Source organism: Myotis nattereri, assembly GCF_964212035.1.
Source record: "Myotis nattereri genome assembly, chromosome: Y".
Taxonomy (NCBI): Eukaryota; Metazoa; Chordata; class Mammalia; order Chiroptera; family Vespertilionidae; genus Myotis; species Myotis nattereri.
The window spans coordinates 39,272,689-39,282,495 of record NC_138094.1 but is presented as its reverse complement, the minus strand read 5'-3'; positions in this window follow the sequence as shown (position 1 = coordinate 39,282,495).

The window sequence follows — 9,807 nt, the reverse complement described above, 5'->3', positions numbered from 1 at the left end:
GATGCTGATCCCCCACTGGCTGCGTCCCTTGTCTACCCAAAAGTGTGGGATACCTCTGGTGGTTGCTAGACATCATGCCCTCTTCAAGATCAGACTTAAGAACCCCACCTCGTTTCCTTCCTGCCCCCAGTTTCCTATCTCTCTAACTCATTGTCGAGACTCAAACCCCTCATTACTTGGCTTCTGGGGCAGAGTCTCCTCATCCCTACTGACTCTCCCTGCAACACCCCCATCCTCCCAGTTAGGAAGGCAGATGGGACCTACCGGCTGGTTCAGGACCTCCAACTGATCAATGAAGCGGTGGTCCCCATCCACCCGGTGGTCCCCAATCCTTACACTCTCCTCTCATGCATCCCATCCGGTACTACCCACTTTTCTGTCCTCAATCTCAAGGATGCCTTCTTTACCATCCCTCTGGACCCTGACTCTATCTGTTTGCATTTACTTGGGAAGACCCAGATGAGCAGACATCCTGACAACTCACCTGGACGGTCCTGCTCCAGGGGTTCAGAGACAGTTCTCACCTGTTTGGCCAGGCCCTAGCCAGAGACCTCCAACAATGCTCGTTAGAACCCAGCACTCTTCTCCAGTATGTGGATGACCTCCTCCTCTGCAGCCCCTCCCTGAACATGTCCCGGAGGCATACAACTAATCTCAACTTTCTAGGAGACAGGGGATACTGCATGTCCCCTGCCAATGCTCAACTGTCGGCCCCCACCATCACTTACTTGGGGATCTGTCTGATGCCCAATTCCCGAGGGCTGACAGTTGACTGAGCACAGGCAATACGAGACCTACAGCCCCCTTCTGCAGACCATATCTTGTCCTTTTCGGGACTGGTAGGATTCTTCCGCCATTTGGTCCCAAACTGTGCTCTCCGAGCTAAGCTCCTATACCAGGCCACTAAAGAAACACCAGCGGGCCCCCTCTCCTCACCCTCCTTCATTCATCAGGCTTTCTCTAAGCTCCAGGATACCCTTCTGGCATCCCCCTTTCTCTTCCGGACACCTCTAAGCTGTTCCAACTATTTATAGATGAAAGACAGGGAATGGCTATTGGGGTCCTCACCCAGTTCCTAGGGCCAGCCTTTACCCCCGTGGCCTACCTGTCCAGACAGCTTGACCCCACAGTCCGGAGATAGCAGCCCTGCCTCTGGGCTCTGGCTGCAGCGGCCATTCTCACCAAGGAAGCCAAAAAAATCTGCCTCCAACAACCCTTACAGGTCTTCTCCACCCACAGACTACAGGATCTCCTGTCCCACCTATCCCTATCTCTCTTTGCCCCCTCTCGCCTGCAGGAACTCCATCTCCTGTTCCTCGAAAATCCTGACATCTCCCTGACCCAGTCCCCAGCCCTAAACCTGGCCACTCTCCTTCCCACTGCCTCCACCCCACCAGTGGCAACGTATTCCTGCCCTGAGGTCATCGAGGCCCTCACTCAGCCTCGGGAAGGATTCTCAGATGCTCCTCTCTCTAATCCTGACTTAATTCTGTGGATGAAAGCTCCTGCCTGGACTCCTAGGAAAGTCAGAAAGCCTCCTACTCGGTAGTAACACCCGAGCGGACCCTGGAGGCAGCCCGACTCCCAGAGGGCACCACCTCTCAAAAAGCCGAGCTCATCGCACTCACCCGTGCCCTACACCTGGCCAAAGGGAAGAGAGTAAACATATATACAGACTCCAAATATTCCTTTCTGATAGCCCATTGCCACGTGGTTATCTGGAGGGAGAGGGGCTTTCTCTCTACTAAAGGCTCACCTATTATCAACGCTAGACTCATAACACGCTTACTTGATGCCTTACAGCTTCCCTCCCAGGTAGCCATCATGCACTGCCGAGGCCATCAGACGGACTCCTCGCTGGTTACGCGGGGAAATGCCCAAGCAGATGCAGTAGCCAGAGGCTTAACTCAGGGTGAAGGGTCCCCAGCCCTGGTCCTGTTCCTTTCCCTTCCCTCCATTTCCCCTCAATATACAGAAGAAGAGAGAAACAAATTCGTGCAGCGGGGAGGTTCACTCAGTCCTGAGGGATGGATCTTTTTAAATAACAAAATTGCCCTTCCTCAAGCCCAGACAGGGGCCATTGCCCAACAGATCCACCAGTCTTTGCACATTGGACCACTGGCACTTTGGAAGTTCCTCGAACCCCTCTTCTTCTCGCCCACACTGTGAGAGGCAATCACAAGTGCCTGCTCCTTCTGCCCCACGTGTTCGGCTGTCTCACCCCAGGGAGGGATGCGCCCCAACTGTCCTACCTGCAAGGAAACTGCTGAAGTGGTGGCTGAAACCCTAATAGCACACATAATCCCAAGGTTCGGCCTCCCCACCTCCATCCAATTAGACAATGGCCCAGCTTTTATATCAAGGGTTATTCAGCAGGTTAGCACCTCTCTTGGCATCTCCTAGAAACTACACATACCCTACCGACCACAATCATCGGGTAAGATTGAGAGGATTAATGGCCTCCTTAAAGACCATCTAACTAAACTCTCTCTAGAAATTCACAGCTCCTGGCCAGACCTCCTGCCCATGGCCCTGATGAGAATCTGGGCTACACCAAGGAACCCCACCTTCTTAAGTCCTTTTGAACTTCTATATGGGAGACCCTTCTTGCTCAACCATCGTCTCCCTGCTGATCCTCCTCCCCTGGGTACGTATCTCCCATATCTGTTCTTAATCAGGCAGCTGCTCCGAGAACATGCAGACAGGTTTCTGCCCAAGTCAGAACCAACTGACCAGGACTCCCGAGGACCAGCACTTCATCCTGGTGACTTGGTCCTCCTTAAGAATCTATATCCAAAAGCCTTGGAGCCTAGGTGGATGGGACCTCACATTGTGATCCTTACAACCCCCACACCGCAGCCAAGCTGCTTGGCGACCCCTCGTGGCACTACCTCTCCAGTCTCAAGAGGACCCCAGAGCAGCATGACTTCTATAAATGTGAGGTTTTGGGCCCCACTAAGGTCCACCTTAGCCACCCTCCCCCTCAACCTTCTCCTCCTGGCCCTGAGCAACCTACACCAACCCCCACCCGCTTATGTGTGGAGGTTCAAGGTCCATGAAATCTACTACCAGAATGGCAAATAAATTACCTGGCAGGTAGGATCTCAGGACTGCCCTCTGGTTGGATGCCAGACAAGGATCCGGATGATTGTCAACATCTGGTCAGTGTACAATGGTGGCCGACACTATGCCTGTTTTTCTTACGACCAAGAGGACCCAGACAGGTGTAATCAAAATGTTGACACCTATGGGGGTTGCCACTGCAGAGACTGTGTTGTCCATGATGCCTACAATGGTGGCTCCTTTGTCTGGGAGAATGGGGCCTTCCACATCATAGTCCGGTATCCCTGGGACCAGCGATGGGTTACGGGATTGTGGGAAAGCTATACTGGAGTAGTTAGAGCTCAACCCCTTCAGGGACCATTTACATCTCCCGGGAATATGTCTTGGCCCAAGAGGCCCAAGTCCAGGTATCCAACAGCATCCTATAGGCTGAACCAGGGGTCCTCAAACTATGGCCCGCGGGCCATATGCGGCCCACTGAAAACATTTATCCGGCCCGCCGGGTGTTTTTACCGCCGCTGCCTGTTGCTTAGTAGCTGACTCGTCCCGGGCCCACAGTGCGCATGTGTGGAATGTGCGCCACACTCTCCGACTCCCCTCCTTCTCTCTGTCTCTTGACTCCTCCTCTCGGTCTTGAGTGTGATCGGATGAGTCATGAGCTTGCCTGTGCAGAGCCTGCTGCTGCCTGAGGACCGAGGTAAGAACAAGTTAGGATTTATTTTTTTTTTGAAGTTAGGAGGTCTATTTTTTTAATTTTATTTTGCAGTTAGTAGGGCCTTTTTTTTGAAATTAGGAGAGCCTCTTTTTTGAAGTTAGGAGAGCCTTTTTCCAGAATGAAACATCTGAAATCTCCAACCAGATCTAGACTAACTGATGCACACTTGCATCACTTATTACGACTAGCAGTGACAAATATGGAACTGGACATTGACCATCTCATTAGCCAAAAGCAGGCCCAAAGTTCCCATTGAAATACTGGTAAGTTTGTTGATTTAACTTTACTTGTTCTTCATTTTAAATATTGTATTTGTTCCCGTTTTGTTTTTTTACTTCAAAATAAGATATGTGCAGTGTGCATAGGAATTTGTTCATAGTTTTTTTTAAAACTATAGTCCGGCCCTCCAATGGTCTGAGGGACAGTGAACTGGCCCCCTGTTTAAAAAGTTTGAGGACCCCTGGGATGAATAGTCCCTTAAAGGGAAGCTGCCTGACTCCCCCCGGGTAGACGTCTTATCTTCTTGGCTCCAACTTATTCAACACACTCTACTATTCCTCAATGACACCCACACCCTGCCCAATGTTTCACACTGCTTTCTATGCACCTCTCTCCAAAGGTCTTTGCTGGCTGTTGTCCCACTTATGACTTCTCCAAGAACCCAGGGGCAAGGAGAATGTCAGCCTCCCATGGTTGGCATTCCCCTTTGGGAACCCAAAACTCCAGAGCCCACCCTGCCCCCACGGATATGCTACCAGACCAGTAATCTGGTAACTGGAGGACGAGTCATTTGGAACTGCACCCAAAACCACACCGCAGCCAGTCTCACCAAGGCCAGCCCGGGTACCTTCTTTTGGTGCAACGGCACCTTAAGCAACTGCATGAACTCCTCTGGCCCCGGGCCTTGCTTCGTGGTCACGGTAGTTTCCCAACTAACCTTATATGGAGAGTCGGAGCTCATCTGGCTGCTCCCTCCATCCTGCCCCTGGATCTGCCAGGCTGCCTTCCTCCCTGTCATGTTAGGGGTGAGTATTGCTATCTCGATAGGCCTTGCAGGAGGCGGGGGGAGTGGGGGGCGGGGGGGTGGTAATCGCTGGGGGTGGTGCCTCGGGAACAGTCTGGTCACTGCTTACTTAGTACTTTAATGACAAGCTCCAGTTAGCCCTGGAGTCTACTACTGCTTCTTTAGCATCCCTACAGGGACAGATAACATCAATAGCCCAAGTAGCCCTACAGAACTGGTGCGCCTCAGACCTTCTGACTGCAGAAAGAGGAGGAACCTGCATATTCCTTCAGGAGTAATGCTGCTACTATATCAACAAGTCTGGAGTAGTGGAGCAAAACGTACAGACCTGACTAAGCTGAGTGAAGAACTACATGCAAGGAAGAACTACTTCCAGGACAACTCTCCTTTCGGCTGGTTCCAAAGTCCCTTAGCTACCTGGGTCCTACCCATGATAGGGCCCCTGATTCTCATCTGTGTCTTTTTTCTCCTAGCTCCCTGCCTCCTCAAGTTTATCCGCTCCCGGATCTCAGAGATGTCACGGGTGACTGTGAATCAGCTCCTGCTCCATCCCTACACTTGGCTCCCCTCTGACCTGCCTCTGCCTTACCCTGGCTTTTAACCACTACCCCCCCCCCCCCCACCCGCCTCATTGCCCTGGCCAGCTGGAAGCAGTCAGAACGAGTCTGCATCCCCTATCACCAAAAGGCCGGGATGTTAGGTCGGAGAGAGCCCAGGATCGGCTCTCATACATGCAGACTGTGTGATGAGATGATGGAACCCTCCCTGGAATTTCTAATAGATCAATGTGCCAGACACAGATACTGGCTTCTCCCTCCTGTTATCCACACAACCCCCACACAGATACTGACTCCTTCCTGAATACCCTGCCCACCCCCTGTGACGGAGACTTCCTCAGCTAATACTGTGATGATCCCTGTGGCAGAGACTTCCTCAGCTCAGGCCCCCACCCTTCACCAAACACCTGTATAAAAAAGAAGCTCCTCCCTCCTTGAGGGTGCAAATTCACTGGCCCCACCTTTTGGGTCTTAGGTCTTGCCTGAGAATGCAGCATTAAACTCCCCTCCTTCTCTCTTCTTTAATTGTTTGGTTCTCTGTTCTCTACGCTGCTTTTCTGGGCCACCTCACATTATGCATGCATATAAGCATAAGTTATGGATGTGGAAAATAGAGGGTGAGGGTGAGGGCAGGATTGGGGGGATAAGGGGACATTGGAAGGATAAGGACACATTTGTAACATCTTAATCAATAAAGGAGAAAAAATAAAAAAACAAAAACAAAGACAAAACAAAACAAAATTTATAGCTTAATTTTTTACAATATCCTGTTATACATAATCCTATATAATAAAAGGGTAACTGCAGAACGACGTGCACTAGCCACCAGGGAACAGATGCTCAATGCAGGAACTGCCCACTGGTTGTCAGTGCACTCCCACAGGGGGAGTGCTGCTCATCTAGAAGCTGTCTCAAGGCTAGTGAGCAAAGCTGTAGTGGCTGGAGCCTCTCCTGCCCCTGCAGCAGTGCTAAGGATGTCCACCTGCCAGCTTAGGCAGGGAGTCAGCCTAACCTGTCAGTTGGACATCTCCTGAAGGCTCCCGGACTGCGGACTACAAGAAGGTGCAGGCTGGGCTGAGGGACCCTCTTCCCCTCAGTGCATGAATCTCTTGCACAGGGCCTCTAGTTATTAATGAATTACAGTGTTTGCTAATGACTGATTACTATAATCTTGTTGTATCATTTCCCTTATGCATCTTACATGCAGGCACACCATTTCTCTCAACTAATATTAGCAGCGAATATTTTAGTCTTGTACTGACTTGTTTGGTGTATGCCACAAGAAATATTTCGCTTTTGGAGAACAAGAAAAGTAGGGTTATTTGTGTTATGCTTATTAATTTATGCAGTTATTCAGTGTCTTTTAAGTTAATGTTCAAGCAAAAATATTAATTTTTATTAAAATACTAGAGGCCTGGTGCACAAAAATTTGTGCACTCGGGGGGGGAGGGGGGTCCCTCAGCCCAGCCTGTGCCTTCTCCCAGTCTGGGACCCCTCGGGAGATAACAACCTGCTGGCTTAGGCCTGCTCCCAGGTGGCAGAGGGCAGGCCCAATCCCTAGGTGCAGCCCCTGGTCGGGCTCAGAGCAGGGCCGATTGGGGAGTTGGGGCGCCTTCCCCTGTCATGCACAGAGCAGGGCAGATTGGGAGGTTGCGATGCCACCCTCAGTCACGCTCAGGGTAGGGCCGATTGAGGGGTTGGGGCACCGCCCCCTGTCACACTCAAGGCAGGGTCAATGGGGAGGTTGCGGCGCCACCTCCTGTCACACACAGAGCAGGGCCGATCAGGGTATTGAGGCGCCCCACCCTGTCACACACAGAGCCGCAGGGCGATCAGGGGGTTGGGGAAGTTCCCCCTATCAGGCACGGAGCAGGGCTGATCAGGGGGTTGGGGCGCCTTCCTCTGTCACAAACAGAGCAGGGTGGATAGAGAGGTTGTGGCCCCACCCCCTGTCACACACAGAGCCGCAGGGCGATCAGGGGGTTTGGGCGCTGCCCCCTGTCATGCTGATCCCGGTGCCGGGAGGCCTCTTGGCTCCGCTGATCCTGGTGCTGGGAGGCATATTACCCTTTTACTATATAGGATAGAGGCCTGGTGCATGGGTGGGGCTGGCTGATTTGCCCTGAAGGGTGTCCTGGATCAGGGTAGGGGTCCCCATTGGGGTGCCTGGCCAGTCTGGGTGAGGGGCCGAGGGCTGTTTTCAGGCAGACTGAAGCTCCCAACTGCTCCTTTTTTTCTTTTTCTTTTTTTTTTCTGGGCCAGGTTTAGCTCTGGCTCCAGCTCTGAGGCCTCTGCTGCTGAAAGCAGGTATCTGGTTTGTTTGGGTTCTATAATCGAAACAATGTATAACTCCAGCTCTGAGATCCTGGCTGGCTGAAAGGAGGTTTCTGGGGTTTTGTTTAGCTTCTATATTTGTTACAATGTTTCTTAAACTGCAAGCTCAGAGGCCGGCAAGGCAGGCGGGGAACGTTGGAGTCCTCCGTCACTGAAGCAAGGAAGCCTCATGTTCGCTTCCAGCTGCCTGGCTGCCGGCCGCCATTTTGGCTAGCAGTTAATTTGCATATCACCCTGATTAGCCAATGGGAAGGGTAGCGGTTGTACACTAATTACCATGTTTCTCTTTTATTAGATAGGATACTATTATTTTATATTTCAGCTCTTTGTATTCAGCCTGTGTCTATAGAAATAAACCTACATTTCTATGAAAATTGAAGTTTTTTTTTGCAGCCCACATAAACTTAAACCTTGTTTATTTGTCCCATGTTAGCCTTTGAGTTTGACATACTTGGCTTGAAGACACTAAGAAGTTCAAATTTAATCAGATTTCAAAAGATACTCCTTTAAAGTGATGAGTTTTAAGTGGTTACCAGAAAGATGAAATATTTAAGCACTGTCTGTCTTTCAATGTTGGCCTATGTTCTGTATCTTGCCTAGAATTAGAGTTGTTTATTTGTTGGAATATGTTCTATATCCATTACAGATAGGGCCTCCCTATTTTCTTTCATTCATTCTCAGGGCTGTGGCGAATAAGTGCACCTACAATAAAGAGGATTTTGTTTTGTTTTCCATTTATATTGTGAAACAAAACTTTATAAAACATTATTTTTTTAGGAAATAAGCTGCCTGCCTTGGTTTGCAATGCTGTTGCTAAAATTGTGAATCCTATTTAAATACAGAGATATATCCTCAAAGTTGAAAGTCCTTCATTTTACTGAACTTTTATTATTTTTGTTGTAACAATAAAGAGGGTGTTTTGGCTGCATTTATATGAACATAATAAAGTAAAACTTATTACATTTAAAAAAAGAATTAACTTCATTTTGGTTAGTCTTTTCCTAGTGTGGACAAAAGGAGCCACATGCTAACCTGACAAGCTCAGGGGAGGCCTGCGTGGCAGTCTTGCAAACCCAGAGATCTAAAATAACCACAAAAGATGGTCTGAAAATTAAATACTTAACTAAAAAACAGGTTATATCAGATAGTCATGTCCTAAGCCAATACCTTCACTGACAAAGATCAATTTTGATCCTTACTGAGCCCATTTGCCTTTTTGCCTCTAAAATAACATATCTGCGAGATGTCTGGGTAACTTGTAACTTCCGCTCCAGACCCTTCAGGGCACAACAAATGGCACCAGGACATTCCCTCATTGTTATTGTTATCAAGTTAATTATCAACTGTTAATAATGTTAAACTATCCTGTACCCATCTGGTAAAAGAAACACATATCTATCATTTCACTTTTTAACCATTCCCAGAGGTTTCCCTGCTTTGCTTAATCCCACCTCCTTAATCTATCACCAGTGGATTTCATGTAACCCACCTACATCCCTTTCTTTTGACTGCAATGTATAAATACAGATGTAAACCTCCATTCTTTGGAGCATTATCTCAATTCATTGAGGTTCTGCTTCCCAGCATATGTCGACAGTTTGGCTCAAATAAATTCACAAAAATTCTTTACAGGTCTGAATTCTTTTTTTACATTAACACTAGTCTGTTAAAAGGTAAAAGGTCTTTTCTGTTTTTGCCCAGAATTGTGTTTTTCAGGGACAAAATTGCATGTTGTTTGCATTATAATCAAATCCATAACATGTCATTTTAAAAACAGTCACTGTTTTGTTATAATACATTTGAGGGGAAAAAAAACAAAAAAAACCCAAAACGTTGCCTATGACATTTTCAATGCATCTCATTCGAACTGGATGAAAATTATTAGAATTCCTAGAGTATCTGGATTTATAGACATACTGGCAGGGAAAATCAGGAGAAATGAAAATTGATTATGGGACTGAATGAACTAAAAATAATTACATATTTTTTATAACTTTTGTTGAAAGTATTGCTGATTCTTGCTCATTTTGTTTTTCAGATATTAGAAACCTTGTTTTCTTAAAAAAAATTGGTAAATTGTGTATTTTACTTTCTATTAGATCCCTCAATAATTT